General features: G+C 41.8%; 1 protein-coding gene across 3 annotated transcripts in view; it reads left to right on the top strand.

Annotated features, from left to right (window-relative positions):
* trdn (triadin) overlaps positions 1 to 19,326 on the top strand; it is a 32,438-nt gene that overhangs the window by 587 nt on the left and 12,525 nt on the right. Inside the window, exon 2 of one of the 3 annotated variants that reach the window (XM_076755629.1) lies at positions 594 to 1,798. The exons of 1 other annotated variant lie outside the window; for it this stretch is intronic. The gene's annotated coding sequence lies outside the window, so the exon portion shown is untranslated. Of the gene's footprint in view, positions 1 to 593; positions 1,799 to 2,452; positions 2,584 to 19,326 lie in introns of those variants that run through there. One more of the 3 variants, XM_076755630.1, reaches the window with a different exon arrangement.

The raw sequence follows: 19,326 nt of genomic DNA, 5'->3' as shown, positions 1-19,326 counted from the left end.
TGTTCTGCATTTACTGGACCTCTATCTCTGTGCTTCATATGACCTTGAGGTCCTTTGCGGTCCCCTGGGTCAATAACCAACATCTGATCTGGCACCCAAGCATGAATGGATTTACCATATGGACAAACTGGGCCCTCTGCCAGGGGACAAAGAAAATGTATGCATTGTTTTTGTGTTGGGCTGCACAGAAATATGATGCAAAGCTTGACCCATTCTCTTAATCTTGATGATTATCCAATCAGAGTGAAAAAAAAAGAAGTTATTACTGAGAAAATGTAGTCTCATGAGTGATTGTTTTATTGGTGAGATGACTGGGAAAGAGGTGACTGATGAGCAAGCAGCAATGCACTGTGAAGCTTGGCTCATGGTCAAGGTGAGTGGGTGTAGAGAGGAGATGGCTTACACTGCTCAGACTCAAGATTTCTTAATCCAAGTCAAGTTCAAAAATAGCGGACTTCATTTATATTTAGACGTGACCTACTATCAATAGTGTAGTCAGTGTGCGGGAAAAATGCTCTTTTTGACTGCCTCATTTTGTTAATTGGTGGCGAATCATGCTGCTGCCATGGTGTTCTCTATTTCTGTCTGATCAGGTCGACCCTGTTTGGACGGGGTCCTCTGGTTCTTTCACAAGCACTTGAGTTGAGTGACAAGTTTTTGTGTTAGATGGTGCTTGCACCCAGCCAGAAATCACACGCCTTAAAGTTTTATCCACTCCAGCACAGGTAAGCCTTACCAAGTTTTCATTTGTGGAATATATGTGTATGTATGCAGTGTAGCATACAGCAAAAATATGAACTAAACATCCAGTAGCCTTAGTCAGGAAATGAATGTTGCATAGCGTATGCAGAAAAGTTTTAGACCTCTTTGTTTCTTAAAACTGTAATTGTTTTTTGGGTCATATTGGTGCCTGATGATTGTAATCAAACATAAATCAAGCGTACTCTGCATCTGTTTTTTGTCTGCTCTGCTTTGGTTATTGTAAGATACATTATTAGATATGTTTAAGAGGGGTAATTTATGCTACCTGTTGAGACAGACGGCACAACAAGAGGCTGATTATTTAATTTTTATTTTAAATAAGGGTGTTTTTTATTCCCCTTTTAAACTATGCCTAAGAATATCTCACTCTTTGGACTGGTTGAGGTTATTATTTTGAAGGCTGAAGGATCCTCTTTCCGTCCCCGTTGTGGCTGCCTCTGGCTGGCTTGATGAGGCTGATGTTCCGCTCGGCAGGGGAGCGGCGGGGCTCTTTTCACTCACTGAGACACACAAACACAGACAGAGAGAGATGTAGCTTTGGTCGCCGTGCAGCTGCTCAAGAACATGGCCTTCAACCATTATTCTGTATGAGACTCTCTCTCTCTCTCTCTCTCTCTCTCTCTCTCTCTCTCTCTCTCTCTCTCTCTCTCTCTCTCAGTGTGGAGTCCTCTCTGAGTTGTCAAGATAATCATTTTATCCTCATTTCTCATTCACTTAATTGAAGGCTGAAGGGTCTCATGATAACCTGCTATTAAGGCTGAATATTTAAAAAAGGGCACAGAGTGTTTAAAAATTTCATGTAACGTATTAAAATTGCCCACAACTATCTGTCAATTATGGGAAAGAGCCTTGGGTTAACACTTCAAAGGGTGATTGCCTCATTTATGAATGACACTTAATTTTGCTCAGTCGCTCTGTGTTGTTCCCACAGTGGCTGGAGTTCAGTGAATGCATCACGGCTGCAGACTGCAGCCAAATTAAGCAACAGCAACAACAGAAAAAGCCCCTGAAAACAAGCAGTTTCCCCCAATTAAAGGTAGGGAATCTATGTGTGTGTGTGTGTGAGAGTGTGTGTGAGTGTTATGGGGTCACTTGTGCCACGCCTATAAAATGGCCAGCAGTTTATACAGACACAGGGGTGTAGAGGCTATCACTGCTTTAGCTATACAACATAATGGCCTGCTTTCCCCTCACCATCAATCTCTGTCACAGTCTACTCCTCCCACACACACACACACACACACACACACACACACACACACACACACACACACAGGAAAACAGCACACGCATTCGGATACACACAAACAAATGCACATGCGCGCACACGCACACTCGAACCACACGCGGTGCGACAGGAGTTTAATTATGCCGCTAATCTTGAGTGACAGTGGAATGTATAATGGCTGATTCCCTGGGGCAATGTGTCAAAGCATCCACCCATTCATCCATCCATCCCTTCCTCTATTTATCATCTTACCTATCCATCCATCGCCCCATCCGCTCATACAGCTTCTTCCCTTCTGGCTTCAACACCCCCACACCTCTCTTTTATATCATTTCCTGCTCTTCTTCTTCCTTTCGGTGCCCTTTTATGTCATTTTTGTGGCCTCCCTAATAGTCGCTCAAAAATTCAGCCTGCCTAATTTTCTCTTTGTCGCACGCCATCTGCTCTTTCACAAAGGTTTCTGACTGCATGGGCGAACTGGGCCTGCGCCTGGGGGCCTCTGAGCACTGGAACCTTGGCCGTGGCTCACCTGAGGGTGAGGCCCCAGGTGGTCTGAGGTTTGTCAGCTCAGGAGTGAATCCCGAATCGCATGTGTGTGTAAACCTGTAGCAATCTGGGTATTTTTGAAAGGAATAATAGCAAAAAAAAAAATCACTGCTTCCAGACTCTGACGTGAATATTTTTAGTTTTTCTGACTGTTTTATGATAGTAAGCATAATACCTTTGTGTTTTGGACTGTTGGTTGTACAAAACAAGACATTTGCAGATGCCACTTTGTCCTCTGGGATTTTGGTAACAAGTGTTTTCACTATTGTAGGTCACATGATTAACTGTTTAATCAAAAAATAATAAACAATAATCAGTAACTAAAATAATGGTTAGTTGCAGCCCTTGACAAGTAAACTATATCATCACAGTTTGCTATCACCAGAATTTGTTTAATTAAAAAGATTTTACATTTTAAAATACACCTTATCTTTGCTATATATTTTAATTATTTATCATTTTAGCTAATAATCTTTCACTTTAACAGAACATTAGGAGCATGCCATTGAATTCACCACACATAAACTGGTGACAAACACACCAAACATACGCATTTATGCAGGATAACAGCTGTAGAAATGGTGTATCATGGCGCAAATCCACAAATAATAAATAGAGGGAAGAGCAGCATTTGAATTGAATTAGAAACAGTCACTGGCCTTGGACACAGCCTTTGAATACATCACAATATTCACTAAGTAGCTGTGCTGGAGCTTTTAAATCATATTGCATGACCTTCCTCAGTCGATGGAGTTGTCCAGTTGTCACGAAAATATGGGAAAATAAATTCAGAGGCTTCAAATACGTCTCAGCCAATGTCGACTTGAAGGTAAAGAAAGGGGAGTACACCTGGCATGAAGCTGCTGTTGCAGTCTCATTTGAAAAACTGCACTGCTTTGCCAACCTACCCTGCTTTCCTGTCATGTCAATAAAGCTTATTTGAATTGGATTTTGACAGAGAGAGAGAGCGACAGGGAGAGAGAGAGAGAGAGAGAGAGAGGCTACACCTCCTTCCAGATAGTGAGATAGTACATGTTTATTACTTTATCTGTCGGGACCAGATGTCACCAGATGCCTGATGCTGCCAGCCTATCTCAGCCCACTCACACACACACACACACAGACACACACACACACAGTAGAAAAACACACAGACCTTCTGCCACTTTGACATGCTATACCTCCTACACCTTGTCCTATCGGAAAACAATCTAACTGCATTGCCAGGTAGTTGAAAATAGTCTTAATGTATGTGGAATATCAGTCACAGTGACTGAACCACTGCATACTCATATCTACTGTCGACACCACGTAAAACTGAGGACAAACATTGTTTGGGTACCGTTTGACATAGACAGACTGAGGGAAAACAAGAGAAAAGAAGGATGAGGAGGGAGAGGGAGACTTCACCGGTTCATGTGCTGGTGAGAAAAATAACCTCCATGTTAAGAGTTTCGATGTAAAAATAGCAGAAAAATACAATCGCAGGAACAAAAAGGCACATACTGAGTTAATAAGCAGCTGCTGCAGTGAACAGAGAGGAAAGGCTTTACACCGCAGAGACAATGGTGAAGATAAATAGCAATCAGAGGTGAGGAGAGTATAAGACTAAAACAGAGTACTTTGACTTAAATGACCAGCGTGTGGGATTCGGTGGCATATCGCTGTCGGGTTGCAGATTGAACTGAATACTCCTCGCCTCACCCCTCCCTATCCAAGAATGCAGGAAAACCTATGGCGACCATGAAACCCGTGAAAGCGCCAGTGCTTGGTTTGTCCATTCATAAGGTAGAGATACCTGAGGAGAGAAAAACGGGGCTCAGAGCCTGAAATATCCTGCCGACTGGCTAATTGTGGCATAACTGCATGATAATCTGTAACTGCCTTCTCACAACACTCGACTAGAAACCAAATTAGCTGAAAGTAGAATAACTAATTTTAGAACATGCTCAGAAAGTATATTGGCTGCTCAATTACAGTCATAAGACCTTTTCCGCCCTCTGGTTATCCTTTCCTGATAGATTAGCATTCGTTTTCATGACTTGCACCCATGAACAGAAATAGATAGTCATGATGAAATCACAGAAAAAATAAGGGGCCTAAAACACGGAGAGTCAATTAGCTGAACTTTGACTACAAGGCTGCAGGAAGTTAAAGTGCTAATCCACAAAACAGGCTCATAGCAGCTTGTAAAATGGCAAATTAACATTTTTATACTTTTTACTTTTTTTACTCAAATTAAGCAAATGAGATATAAGTTGTTCATTTGTAAGTGGTAGCCAGATTTGGTTACCTTTGGGTGGAGCCAGGCTAGCTGTTTCCCCCTGTGTCCAGTCTTTATGCTAAGCTAAGTTAAGTGGCTGCAAGTGGTACAGTAGCCTCAGATTTAACATACACACATAACAGTGGCATTGATCTCCTAACTAATCAAACTCTTTTCCACAGTCTTTTCCTCAGCACATACAAATAAGATGCTGATCAACATTAAGTCAGAGCATTTTAATGACTTTTATTTCTCTGTTTGCTACGCTGAGCATGCACAGTGAGGAAGTCTGGTGGAGAGTGTCATTGTTTGCTAACAGCTGAACCATTTGCAGCTCAGTGTCAGTAACATGAAGGAACAGACTCCAGACAGAGCAGGAAGATACAGACACCTGTCACCGTCTGGGATGAGGGGGTGTAGACGGGACAGACAACAGCATGAACAGGTCTGACAACATGAATTCACTCTGAAAGAACAGACGGTTAAGTCACGATGCGGAGTATTCAGTGTGCACGGCAAACTATTATCTTAAATTGCAGCCCGTTCACTGTTCTGCTGTTGTGTACATCAATATAAACATTTGTTTGAGTCATGCAAATTTATAGAGCTAGTGGTGAAAGAGAAGATGAGGTCCAAACTGAGCAGCATCTCTGCAAATATGTTCCAATCTCAATCTCTGATGTGCAGTCAGACAGCAGCGTTTAGCTGTTGGCTCGGCACCTCCAAAGGTGGTTCATAAAGACTCAATTTTCAGCATCACAGTCTTCTTTTTATATATAGTCTAGACCATTGGGACTGACATTTGAACACTTGCTAAAGATCCTATTCACTTTTTCTATTCACAGTGAACAGTAGGCTTAATAAAACGCCAGTTTCACTGAGGATTTTCAGTGTCATCCATGGAACACTTTCTCAAGGTCAGATAGGACTCCTCGTTGTATAAAAACACATTTTCATACTCATGCATTTATAAAAATTCACAATGAATTTTGGTTCTATGCAACTTAAAGCGCGCCGCTTCACCTGTGAAGGACTTCAAAGTCAAACACATCCATGCAAACTGGAAGTTTCCATTCAACAGTAACCGTGACCACAAAATAAAAGTTCTTTTTAAAAGAGACTTTTTTATTCTCTAAGAACATGTTAAGATCCCATTAAACATGACTGGATACGTTCTGTTGTCTGTGCCTCAGAAAACACAGAAGCTCTCCACAGATTTTGTACAGATGAAACATCCAAAGTATCATTAGACCATGTGTTATTTTGCTTTTAAGGCTAATTTGTTGTTTGAATAGAACAGCTGGTGTCCATGCCACTCATCACTGATTGATTCTATGTAATGGATAATGTCCATTAATTACTGATTATAGACACTCCGCAGGCCACTATCCCACTTATACTATGGTCTTGTGCCAAATAAATAAATAAATAAATAAATGATAATACAAATTAGACCATTCATTTATATTGTCTTGTCTTTTGTCTTTCCCTGGTAGCACCAGAGGGCTTGACTAATTCCTGGAACAATCATTACCCTCCCATAAGTTCTGAAACTATATGGAAACTTTGATCCTCAGAGGATGAGGCGTTGAAGGACTGCACTCAGTGTTGTAAATTAGATATTCAGATTTTTTTTCAAGGTCCAACTCAAGTGGAGGCTGGTATCTTTACCGCTTTTCCCGTAACATTTAAGTATGTCTTGAAACACCCCACTGCTCGTCTCGAATCTGGTGTCAGTCATGACATTGACTTCAGCTGAATGTCAGTTATTATCGGCCCTTAGAGTCCTCAGGGTGGCAAAGCTGTTCTCGTCCCCTGCCTTGGTGGACTAGGCAGCTGCATAAAACTCCTGCAGGGTCTCATTCATAGCGTTGGCAGTGCAGTTTTCAAAGCTGGAGTCCATTTGTTTTGGTGTAAGGAAGTCTCTCAGTGTATTAACTCCCCAATTTATACTTATTGTTTTCTTTGTTTTTTTTTTTAAATTTTACTCTCCTGGCGTTAACTCCTTGTGCCGTTTCTCCCTTTTCTTTTAATTTCTCTTTCCTCGGCTGCATCCCACTCATCAAAGTTGTCATGCTCTCCAAATAGGTTAAAATAAATACTGAAGCCATTCATTGTCCTAATGAGACATTAGCTTGTCAATGTCTTGCAATAAATGGAGGCTTTTGCAGTGTACTTGTTGCTATGGTTACTCATTTTGGATACTGGCTAGTATTAATTTAGAGCAGACAGTTTCACTGGAACTACTTAGTAGGTATCCATTATCAGGAACTAATGGACACCCTGCTGCCAATCGAGTGTTCACTCAGACTGTGGTATAATGACTAATACGTTGATTAATTAAGCACAGGGAAAAAAAAAAAAAAAAAGGTATGATGGTTAGAAGCTGTCATTTCCTTAAATCTTCTTAAATGCTAGCAGCTCTCTACCTTTTCTCAGTAAGGAAAGAGAAAAAAACATTTTCCCCATGCTGAAGTAGTAATGCCACCTGATTATCATCCCATTTCAAGTGTCAGTTTAAGGAATTTAATCGACAATCACAGTGAAGCGTTGCTTCAGGCTTGTGAAATGATTGTCATTAATTTCACAATTATAGAATTATTTCATTTGCCTTCGAGCATTTTTCTGAGTGATCCAACAGCAAAGGTGTCTTTATCCCTGTGAATTATTACAGCACAGGGTGATACGGCAAGCACCATTTTCTGTTACCAGTCATTTTTCTTTCTCTGTCCAGAAATTGAAAAAGTTGTTTATTTTTTTCTTTGACTTTCCAAATTGTACAGAGTGACAGAATTTAGTCCACTTAAATAATGGCCCTCAACATTTTATTCATTTTACCTTGTCCAGGATAGACAAGGACATGAAAACATAATGGAAAACACAACATGCAGCACTAAACACAAATATTGTTGAAGTGTCTTTAAGAAATCCATTTTAATCCTCTTACAACACCAATGTGGGTCCTCAGCAAATAATCACAGGTAGCCTAAGTAATGCTTCTGCAGATTACCATGCAAAAACAAAGGCAACCTCAAAGTGTGCATTGTCTCTGACATGCTGATACAGACATTTATACCATGAATCACACACTTATTCGGCTTTATTTGTGCTCCTTTTCTGAGGCTGTGTGTGTGGATGTGTATTGCTCATGTTGTGGGGACGTAAATCTGTTTATGCAGTCACATTATGTGGAGCAAACTCAAGTTTCCTTAAGGAAATAGTTGTATTTTAGGGTGAAGACTTCAGGTTCAGGGTAAAGTTAGGTTTAGGGTGGCTCGGGTAAGTCTCCAAGAAATGAATGTAAGCCTATGTAATGCCCTCTGAAGTAATGGAAACGCGACTGACTGTGTGCGTGTGTGTGTGTGTGTGTGTGTGTGTGTGTGCACGCTGGAGGCCTCATGTGAGTGCATGCACTCAGTCATGTGTGTGTGTGCCTGCAGGCAGAACTGTAAGTGCTATTAGACTTGGATATTGCAGCAGTAGCTCACAGGGGCTCAATACAATTCACTGCGTTTGTCATTTTTTATCAAGAGCCGGGTCTAAATGTATAACGTAAATCACAACAAGCTTTAAGTCCCATTATTGGATCCAGCCCCGGGTGAATTCCTACTCAATACTTTTAATTTTGCAGCTTCTGTATTTTTTTTATTTTATTTCTAATGACAGGAAATATTCTCAAGGACAGCCGTCCCTCTTAAATCCTCATACGTGACCTTCTGTATCTCCACTTCAAGAAAGCAGAAACAGCTCTAAAAGCACTCCTATCATAGCTCCTTCCTCTCTGGTTTGTTACACAAAGGCTTCCCTGTAAATACGTAGTAACAACTAAATTACCCCCAGGTGGATATTGCTTGGAGTTCAATGAATCACAGGGTAATTTCACCTTTCAGGTGTTTGCCCACTGAGAAAATAAGTGTGAAAGCGTTTGTGTGTCCGGACCTCATTGTGAATTATGATTTTGATTTACCTCATGTGCGCTCACATCGCTGTGTTTGTTCTAGCAAGTGCAAACATGCATGCTGTGCTACAGTGTGTTTAAACAAGTGTAAGAGTTTTAAAGAGAGAAAAGATATTTTCCCGCTTGCTGTCAGTGCTTTTAGGCGTGTTTGGTGTTTTTGAGTATCAATACTGGCGTCAATTAGTTCCCATTCTGGGCTCTTGATGTCTTTTTAGTGCTCTTTGCTTATGTGCTGCTGTTGTGCAGCGATCACCTCATTATCTCTGAAAATCTGAGGATAAACGTTATCATTAATATATTCATCAGGTTAAGTAATGAGCAAACAACACTGAGAAGAAATGCCTTAAGCTTAACAAATTGTTCAGTGGCAATTAAATCATGTTCTGAACAATATTATGAGAAATCTTGACATTTCTCTCCTCGACACGATACAACATTGGTTGCTTTTAATCATAAAATACACTGATGATAGAAATGATACTAGTGATTCTTGATACTGTCTCAAAAGCATTTTTTATGCAGATCCTTTGTGGATTAGAGTGCCCGAGACATTGTTAGGAAAGGTTACTGTGACAGTTTTTAAATGTCATTTTTCAACCTTGTGAGCACTAAAACCCTATTCATTCCTTCGTGTTGCAGTGGCAGCTGAAATATCCCTAAACTATGAGCAGTGTCTCAAAACTTGCTCAAATTAAGTTGAACTGTCTGCATTATGAGGAGCGGGGAAGGGAGAAAATATATTCTCCTTTTTTGTAAGTTGGTGAACAAACCCTTTAATATCTATGTTGATGTCTTTGAAATGGTGGCTGTGCGGTGCGCCCTGGTCGCTCACCTGGTAGAGCTCCATGCACAAAGGCTGTGTCACCGCTGCAGCAAGTTCTACTCTTTAACCAAAGAAGTGGTCGCTGTGCGAGTCCCCTCATGTCTAGACACTCATTCTGGGGTCTGTCTGTGACATCCAGACAGACTATGCTCTTCTTCTAATTAAGACAAAGTAAACTGGGACAGATCATTTCCAAAGTTAGTCAAATGGGGCAGGGCATTACAAGCTGAGACGAGACAGATAGTATGAAGATGGAGAGAAGGCAGCAGAGAGAGAGAGAGAGAGAGAGAGAGAGAGAGCACGCGAAGGACAACAGACTGAGATGAGGACGATATCGCGGCTCGAGATGGGCAGAGAGACCAGACAGAGTGAGATGAGAGAGACGAGACAAATTAGCCAACTTTGCAGCAGTTCAAGGAGAAAAGGCAACAGAGGGAGAAAGAGGAAAACAATTACAGTGTGTAGAGCGGAACAGCAGAGAGAAAGAGCAGCGACGAACAGAGGAAAATGAAGAGCTAGAGACGGAGAAAGAGATGTAGAAAAGAGGATATCGATTGGTTAAAAATGCATGAGGTGTCTGGTGCACAGCTCCTCATTTCTAATGCCGTCTGACCAGACAGTCTGAAGCTAAAGCATCATCTCCCAGAATAACTGTGTTTAATAGCTCAGTTTATATCATTTGATGTCAGCCGGTGAATCAGTCAGTCACTTGCTCAGACGGGCAAATGGAAACACACACAGAGAGTAAATTTGTCAGTCTCCAACACAATTAGTCAGTAAATAAAGGAAACTTTTAAACTTAACATGCCAAAATGGAAAGCAAACCTTTGCGTACAGTTGTTGAAAGTGTCAACCCCGTGTTTACCTTGCTTGCCTGCCTGCTGCTGCAGATGCACTGAAAGAGAATCTGGAAATAGAGCAGGTAAATAAAGATGTGTGCTGTGCCTGTCTGGCTGAAAGCTCCTTCCAATAGCACCAAGACCAAAAACAGAGGCATTGGACTGACAGATTGGTCTGTGGTCCTCTCAGGCTCCACGACAGTGAGCCAGTCTGTGCTGTTCTTTAAACTACGGCTCAGTCAGAGTCTTCATCCTCCTCTGGTGGTTTCTGTTGTTCTTCTTTGGCACTTGGTTGCCTGGTTTTTATTCAGCTTTACTTTTCAATTCGCGCATAAAAAAAAAAAAAACACACGAAGAGAAATGCCAGAGAGACAAAATAAAACTCAAAATATCACACCTTTGGCTGAGGTGGGAAGTGAGTGTGTAGATAAAAGCAAAAAGTGATAAAGTGCAGTGAAAGCAGATGTGGAGCATTATGATGAACATGGAGCATTCACTGAAGTGCGGCAGATTAAAGCGTCAGATCTGTGGAGCGTTAAGGAGACTGTAACCTTCCTCAGATGAATACATGACACAAACAGAACAACCAAAGCTTACTTTCCATCACTCTTCTGACTTACTTGATTTAAACCCTCTCTCTCCTAATGCAACACAGCTCTTCTCCATCACCCCTGGGCCGCCTTCCCCAGCCCTGTCCGGGTGAAGTTTAGTTCCTCCTCCATCGTTTCCGACTCCCTCACTCATGTGTTGGTGCATAGCTCTGAATGAGTGCTACCTTTATGTAGAATCTGGCACTGAATCAGGCTTCCCGTACCATCAGGGACTTCGCTGCTTCTCTCTGCTCGAGTCCACCTTGTTTCGTCCAATTACTGCCAGTTTGCCCTTTTCCATTTCCACCGCTATCTGTGCACTTTTGCCAGTCTTGCACATTGTTCTACAATTCCATGCTCCTTTACTAGTCCTGAGCTTGGGTGTGAAAGTTAGGCTGGCTGCACAGCTTTCATTGTACAGCGTCATGCTTTGCCCTTTCGACCTCAGGTGATAGCATCTTAGGTTCATTGCAGTTGTTTCTGAAATCACTGTTATCTGCTGAGTAGGGGATTGGCCAACCCAGCTTCAGCAGAGCCCCATTAGCCAGCGCGTTCAGGGGTTGTTCTATAGCAGGCTTTCATGGTAGCTGTAGTGTCTTAATGAAGGCATTACATTCTGGTCATCTGTTGCACATCTAACCCCGTCAGCCTGAAAACTTTCAACCATTTTTTTCTCAGCTTCAGCTTTTCTGTAGTTATAGCTCTTTCCCATATAGGGCAGAGTAAAGGAGGAAATGTTAAACCAATCGTAGTCGATGTAGAGATGTTTCACTGGATTTGACTCGATGCAAATGCCTGATGAGAAGTCAGAGGATCACCAAACTCATCAGACTTCATCTGTAATCTATGAATGTCTGGACAACATTTTGTGCCAATCTGTCAAATAGTTGTTGAGCTGTGTTAGTCTGTAAAATAAATACAGCAAAAACGACATTATGTTGTTAAAATGCTAGCTGGCCTCATTTTTTCCCTCTTGTTAATATCCAGTCAGTCAGTGTACATGTAATATCAGTCCCTGAGCTATAATTGTTCCTCCTGACACTGTGACTTTAATTTCCACGTCCTGCCTCCCTCTCTGCTATCTTTCCATCTGTCTGTCCTGCTTCTGCCAACACTGTGTCTAAAAGTGTGTGTGCGCACGTGTGTGCATGTGTGTTTACTGTATACCCTCCAGTATGTTTCTAGGTCTGTGAACTTGCATCAAGACACAGCGTGGTTTGGTGACGGCGGCCAGCAAGTGCCAGTGTGACAAAGAGAAGCGCTCGCCCGGCAGATCAGAGCTAAGATGAGAGGAATTTTACTTCCTGGCCAATCCGCAAAGCCAAAATGACTCCTGAGGCACACGGGCCACTCAGGCACCTGTTGGGTACACCCACCTGGCCTACATTTCCTTCAGTCTGCTTCCTGTGAAGAGTTGCTCACAGCCAAATATTTGGCGGAGCTGGCATTGAGACCAAAGTGACGAGCCAACACAAAAAGTAAAATAAGCCAGAAATTTCAAAATGTGTGTGTATAAACTCGTCAATCTCTGATATATTTATTTCACATTAAGACGAAACATGTTAGTTGTCCCGTCATGCGCACACATCAGGAGACGTGAAGAAGAGGCGGCGATCAAACTGCCAACGATTTAATTACAGACACAATATCAGTTTACATTTTTGTTTCTTTAAAAAAAAAACCTACCTATTCTAGTCTATTTTGTACTAATGCACTGTCACTCCAGATGTAATAAGCCCCAGGCTCGTTCGATTTAGCAGATTTCATGCGAATACACACATCAGCTCCACTGGTTGACATAATTATCTGAAACAGCAAGAAATTTTTCCTGGCCAGCAAGCTCGGCCTACAAACACTGTGCATGTGTGTGTGTGTGTGTGTGTGTGTGTGTGTGTGTGTGTGTGTGTGTGTGTGTCTTATCCCATCAGTAGGAAAGCTTTGGGCTGGTTTACATTTGCATAATGAAGTCAATAACACTGCCCTCCTGGGAGGGAGCATGGTGACATTATTACTAATTTAATAAGACGGGTTTTGTGTGTGCGTGCGTGTGTGTGTGTGCGTTTTGAGAGGGAGGAAAACAAAAATGGTGCGAGGTAGAGAGATAAGTGCAGGAGGTGAGACAGGAGGATGGAAGGGATTTCAGAGGGCAGATAAGCGGGGAGGGAAGAGGTGAAAGTAGAGCAGGTTGGGTAAAAGAAAGGAGGACAGAAAAGAAGACTGAGGGGAAAGAAAGAGGGAGATAGAGAGGACCAAGAGGTGAGGGTGAAAGGAGGACATCAAGTTAGAGAGGAAGACAGCGTGTGGAAGGAGGGTGTAGAGAGAAAGAAATGAGAGAAAGCAGGCAGACAAAACGTGGGTGAAGGAGGCAGACAGTAACGAAGAAGCAGAGAGATGAATGCCTGATGTGTGCTCTTCACTTCTGTTTTAATCACAGACTCGCTGTCCCTGCTGGTCCAAGGCCTGCAGCTGTCTGGAAGTCCAGAGCAGGTTAGCTGTGTCCCTGTGGCTGCATTGCTAACAGAAGACACAGAGCCTGAGTCTGCCCCTGGACCCGTGATACTTCTGCAATTCAAAACATTATGCAAGAAATTATGCATCTTTAGTCTTTTACAGCAACGCGTCTTAATTTAACAAGTGTAATGTGACACGTAACTGTAGTTTCGAACGATCTCACCAGATAATTAACGATGTACCTCACTGGTTCCCTTATTCTCAGGAGACTGAAAAAACTCAAGCTTTGTATTTCAGTAAAACTTAAAGGTACTTGTACTTTACCTGAGTATTTCCCTTACTTGCAGACTCATACTACCACTTCACTACATTTGTCGGACAGCTTTAGTTCTCTTATATATTTTCTTTTTGCCAATAAATTCCATGAACAGATCCAAACAAACAATGATGTGATCCTGTTAACAAGTACCGTCTGTGTATCCAAAGCCTGATAGGTCTTCCTTTGTGTCATTGACCTACATTGTCGTCCAAAAACTATCAATCACACACATCAGTGAACCACATGGCGGCAGTGGGTGACATGTTCCCTTTTTTATAACAAGCACAGACGCTGTAGTTTATGTTGAGTCAACCGGCCTTATTCTTTAAATACAATCGGGAAAGGAAAGACAGTTTATTCATATGGCACATTTCATACACGGTGGCAGCTCAAAGTGCTTTCCAAATTGCATGAAACAATATTTGGAAGGTGCCTAAGATCATCAGAGAGGTTGCTCCAAGTATGTGCGGCATAAATGTAGCTTCTCTGTGTTTTGAGTTGACCCTGCGTGGGAAGAGGCAGCGGGCTCGCAGACCTACAAGGTCGAGAAGGTTCACACTGTTAAAACATGTCTGAAATGTAACTTGTTTCTGGTTTTGTGAGCGATTTGTAGATCAATAGCTGTGTTTATAGTGGGCTCAGAGCTTTGGACACGACTGTAATTGGAGTCTTGAAGGTATAACTCTTGGTCATGCTGTACCAGTAGTGAGAGATATGTATAAGGACCTGTGTAACACAGAATCTTCAAGCTGAACCTTGCTGCTGAAAGGCACAAAGGAAGCAGGAAGCTACAGTCACACAATGCAGAGCCTTCGGGGTTTGGGTCTACGTGAGAACTGAAGTGCTGCTGAAAGTGTCTCCTCGGGCTGTTGGAGCGACATCTTGGTCCTGATCAGATCCAGCTGTGCCTCCCAGCAGCCACAGGTGTGTGCTTGTCCCTGCTCCCTGTCAGAGGTGCTGATCTGACGCCAGCAGGACCGAGCACCCGTGCCGCTGTCCGAGGATCTGAACCTCAGCCAGAGCCCGAGGTGCAGGCTCTCCGTGTTCTGTCCCAGAGACTTTCAAAGAGCCAAAAATAGCCTTCAGTTTTGATTTTGAGTGTGATGCTCAGAGGGAAAGACTCGCAGCCTTTGAGTTACAGACAGAGGGAAGAATTATTCAGGATGTATCAACACACACACACACACACACACACACACACAGCACACAGTGCGCTGTAGTGCAGACATGAGCGTTGTTCTTGTTGATTGCGCTTAATTTCATCAGAATTACTTCGGATGGTTGGTTTCATCACTCATGGGTATGCCCGTGTGTGCGCGTACAGCAGATATCTGACAAAATCTAATGAAATGACAGATAAATCAGCAAAAATCAAAATGAAACCAACAGTAAACATTTATGAAGTGGCTGAGATGTACCTGAACTGAGGCTGGATGAGCGTTTGAGCAGCTGGGAGCTGACTGACTGCCTGTCTCTGGTAGTTTGTCTGACATATTTTCTTTTTGAAGTGTTTATCAAGGGGCAGAAAACATTCTAATTTTAACGCGCCATTTGCTGACATAGACAGAAAGCAGGGCTGAAAATGGACTGTGGGAGGGATATCTGTCTTCTTCATTTTGGTCTTTTTTTGTTACAAAGATTTATATTTTATGCTCACCTTTACTGTTAAAAAGATCAGATTATTGAGCACGGTGGAGAAATTAATAAATCAGATCTCAAGAACATTCTCTGGAAATACAAATTAAGTTTTTTTCTTCCAGCTGAGACCCAAACACACACCACCATCTCTGATATCACCCTGTTAGCTGCTACGACCCACAGGCTGGTGCTGAAGTGTGGTTTTATATGAAGGCCAGTTTAGTTCATCACCCGAAATCACATCTGATTAGATAAATCAATGTCAACGTAATCCTCAAAATTTTATATTTTTACATTTATTTTGGACGTGACTACAGCTTGAAAAAGTATTTTCATTGTGTCTTTAAATGTTATCTCCACCACTGGTATTCCCACCTTCACTTTAATCTGCATTACAGTGGGAAAAATTGCCATAAAGTTAGCCTAAGACATTAATTCAACAGCGTGTTTAAGTTTTCTTGTATACAAACAACAAATTTTGGGTGGGTAAAGGTAAAATTTTACATCGCAATATCTTGAAAAGTTTCTTACTAGAACTAGAATAATTTAGTATGAACAAGACGTGAAAAACATTTGCAGCTCATTAAAATGGATAACAACACAGCACTTTACTTAAGTGAATCATTTTCATACAGTCCCGAACTTTTTCTTGAGTATGATCTCAAGATGTGTGGTTTGTGTGTGTGTGTGTGTGTGTGTGTGTGTGTGTGTGTGTGTGTTTGTGTCCCCCCCAGCCCTCAGTGCGCCCTACATATAAAGCAGTCCAGCCCAATGTTAACACCAGCTGCTGTCTGTATCTCTAATTATAGCCTCTTCAGTGCAGGCTCCCAGGGCGAGACTGGGGGTCAGGTTACTCCTTCCCCCTGCTCTCTCTCACACACACACACCCTCGTTTAAACTGGGCCTCAAAAACAGGTTCTGACAGGGCTTAAGAACTCACATGGGGCGAGTCGACTAGATATTTATTCGCTTATTTACTCTTCACTTTGACCTCTGTCTGACAGGTGGAGCACTGGAGGAAGAAATATGTTTCCCCTCGAGGAGGTGCAAAAATGGTTGAGAGAATTAGAAGTTTAAAGCTCTCTGTACTTTATTTCTCAAGTTGTTGTCAAGGACACAAAGTGAACACGCTCGGTCTCCCGTTGTGTTAAAACGACTGGCGCTGCAGTTATTGGAGGACCCACCGATCATTTAAAATAGTCAAATCGTATTAAAGCAGACGATGAAGCGAAACAAAATCAGCAATAGTGCCGCCTCGTTTATTTCACAGGTGTAAGGGAGCTGCCTTGATGTGTTGCACAGACTGGGTCAGTATGGCAGGTTAGGCATGGAGTAATGGGCCTCTCAGAGGAGTAACATCAGCTGTTTGCTGCCTCCAGCTGCCTCCATCATTATAACATGATTAATAAGCTCAGTGTGTCTGAGACATATAGCACCGGAGACTTTTCAACCTTCATCTCTTCACTTTATTCTTTCCTCCTCTCCATCTCTTGATGGTTTACAGCGATAAACACTGTTTTCTCTCTCTCCACTCCTCTCCTGAAATCTCCTCTTCCCTCCCTCCACTTCCTCTACCTCTCTATTTTGGACCCTCGGAGGGGGCAGGGTGACTCTCAGTAGGTCAGCCCTTCTCCCTGCTTCACTCTGTCGGCCTCTCTCTTTCTGTCTCTCTCCAGCATTTAACCAGCTCCAAACTGAATCCCAGAAACTTTGACTCAAGAATCTTTTGGACTCAAACTGAAACCTTCAAGAGGAACTTTGAAATTAACGAGAACAATAACAAAACGCAAAGAACTGTTTTGAGTTTCCTTCCATTTTCTCCTGTGGGGAAGATTTTAGTGTATTTTTAGACCTGCTGTGATCCAGCTTAACACAGTTGCTGTGTGCTTTTTGCTGCCGGATTTGAGTGTTGCCTTCATCGTCTTTTTCTCACAATCAACTGGGGCCAAAAAGGATTTAACAAAGGAGTTACATGCTTGTTTCTATGGTAACGTTGCATCAGGCGAGCCATCGAAGGACTGCAGGTTATCGCTGAACATCCAGCAAACTCAAAAGGTGCAGTGAAAATCCATTTTTTTCTGGCTAAACTTGATAATAATGATCTGATGTTACTGTATGCAGGAGGTCTATGCACAGTCACTCTTTCTCATGTCCATTTATATCTGAAAGGTTAGCTGCTACTGAAGGTACGCTGCCAAACTTTATAAGGTGGAAAACTGCAATATTAATGGTGTTCAAGGGATTTTATTGCTATTAAATAATTACATTTTGTGTTATAATATATAGTACATGTCAGCTGCAGCTTGAGCTGTTAATGTTTAATCATTTCAAGCAGGTGATTATGACCCAAATTTATGATTATTGTAAAGCTACGATCTCTCGTGGGTGTAGTAATTGTGACGCCGCAAAGCAGGACATCAGGTCATGTAGTATAAGGGCCAAAAAAGGTCAGCGCAAACTGTACATAACACTAATGTACTTATTCCCAAACCATGACCTTTTTACTAAAACTTACCAAGCAGTTTTGGTGCTTAAACCTCAGCAAACCGCAACTATTTCACAACGCTGGTATCTCCAAAAGTGTCATTTTGGGATTCATTGACAATTGACAATTGACCTTCAGTCATTTAGGATCGAGAACGTGTTGATATTTTACCTTTCGTGACTAAATACCACACTGTTGGCACTTTTAGGTATAATTGTGCACGAACATCTTGACGTTGAGTGGAGCAAATGTGAGGCACAGATCAATCAAACGGTAATTGTTTCATGTGAGGGAGTTTTAGAGGCCTGAAGAGTTGAAAGTTTTCAGTATTTCATGAGAAAAAACTCATATGTTTTTCTTTCTTTTTCCTTATATCATCCTGAGATCTCTCTGATGTGTCTTGGGATCCCCGGGGGGTCCAGACCCCCTGGTTGGGAGAACTGCATTTAAAAATATTTGCTTTGATGTTGAAATAATCAGTTTTTCTTCTCTCAGTTTTTTTCTTCGCACTTCATACAGTGCCGTCATGTAATTACTAAAAATGTAACCAAGAGGACGGTTGGCATGTGAGTCGCTGCTGTCATTGTCTGTGCACATAAGTTGAATTTAACACATATGACAACATACTGAGCTTCTGACAGATTAATTCTTTTGTCAGCTTATTCTGTGAGAAGAACCATATTACACTTCCGTGCTTTTACTCTCACTTGATGTCAGGCTCATATTATTCGATCAAATAATGATTAGTAGCTGAAGATGTATTTTCTTCCCTTTACTTCAGAAAAAGTACCAATGCAACAAGAAAAATGGCCCCTGTGACTGCTATGTTATTATACTTGACGTTATTATATTGATGCATCAATGTATAAGCAGCATTTTACTGTTGCAGCTGGTCAATATGGAGTTTTAACTACTTTATTTTAAGTTCTGTCTGGTGGTTCCCAACTGAGGGGTCAGGCTCCTTGAATGGGTCACAGGATAAAGGGTCAGGACATGATTAAAGAGGAAATAAAATGAATAAAAACATAGTTCTGCTGTGCAAATTTATACTCATTTTTGCAGTTTTGGAGGGTCACAAGCCAAAAAAGGTTGGAAACCACTTAAAGACCAGTGTGTAGGATTTAGGGGATATGTTGGCAGACATGCAATATGATATTCATAATCATGTTTTCATGTGTAATGACCTGAAAAAACAATCATGTTTTCGTTACCGTAGAATGAGCTCTTTATGTCTACTGAGAGAGCAGATCCGCCGTGTTGCACCGCCATGTTTCTACAGGAGCCAAGGGGTAATCATTTGGTTGCAATCTGCAACCTCACCACTAAATCTTACACGCTAACCCTAACCCTTTGATGCAAAACAACACGTTTTCTAAGGTGATCTTTTCAACGTTAAATGGTAATCTGAAAAGTTAAGTAGGTAA

The sequence above is a fragment of the Chaetodon auriga genome, chromosome 18, assembly GCF_051107435.1.
Source record: "Chaetodon auriga isolate fChaAug3 chromosome 18, fChaAug3.hap1, whole genome shotgun sequence".
Classification (NCBI taxonomy): domain Eukaryota; kingdom Metazoa; phylum Chordata; class Actinopteri; order Chaetodontiformes; family Chaetodontidae; genus Chaetodon; species Chaetodon auriga.
The sequence above is the reverse complement of the archived record's forward strand: the minus strand, read 5'-3'. Positions and strand labels throughout refer to the sequence as shown.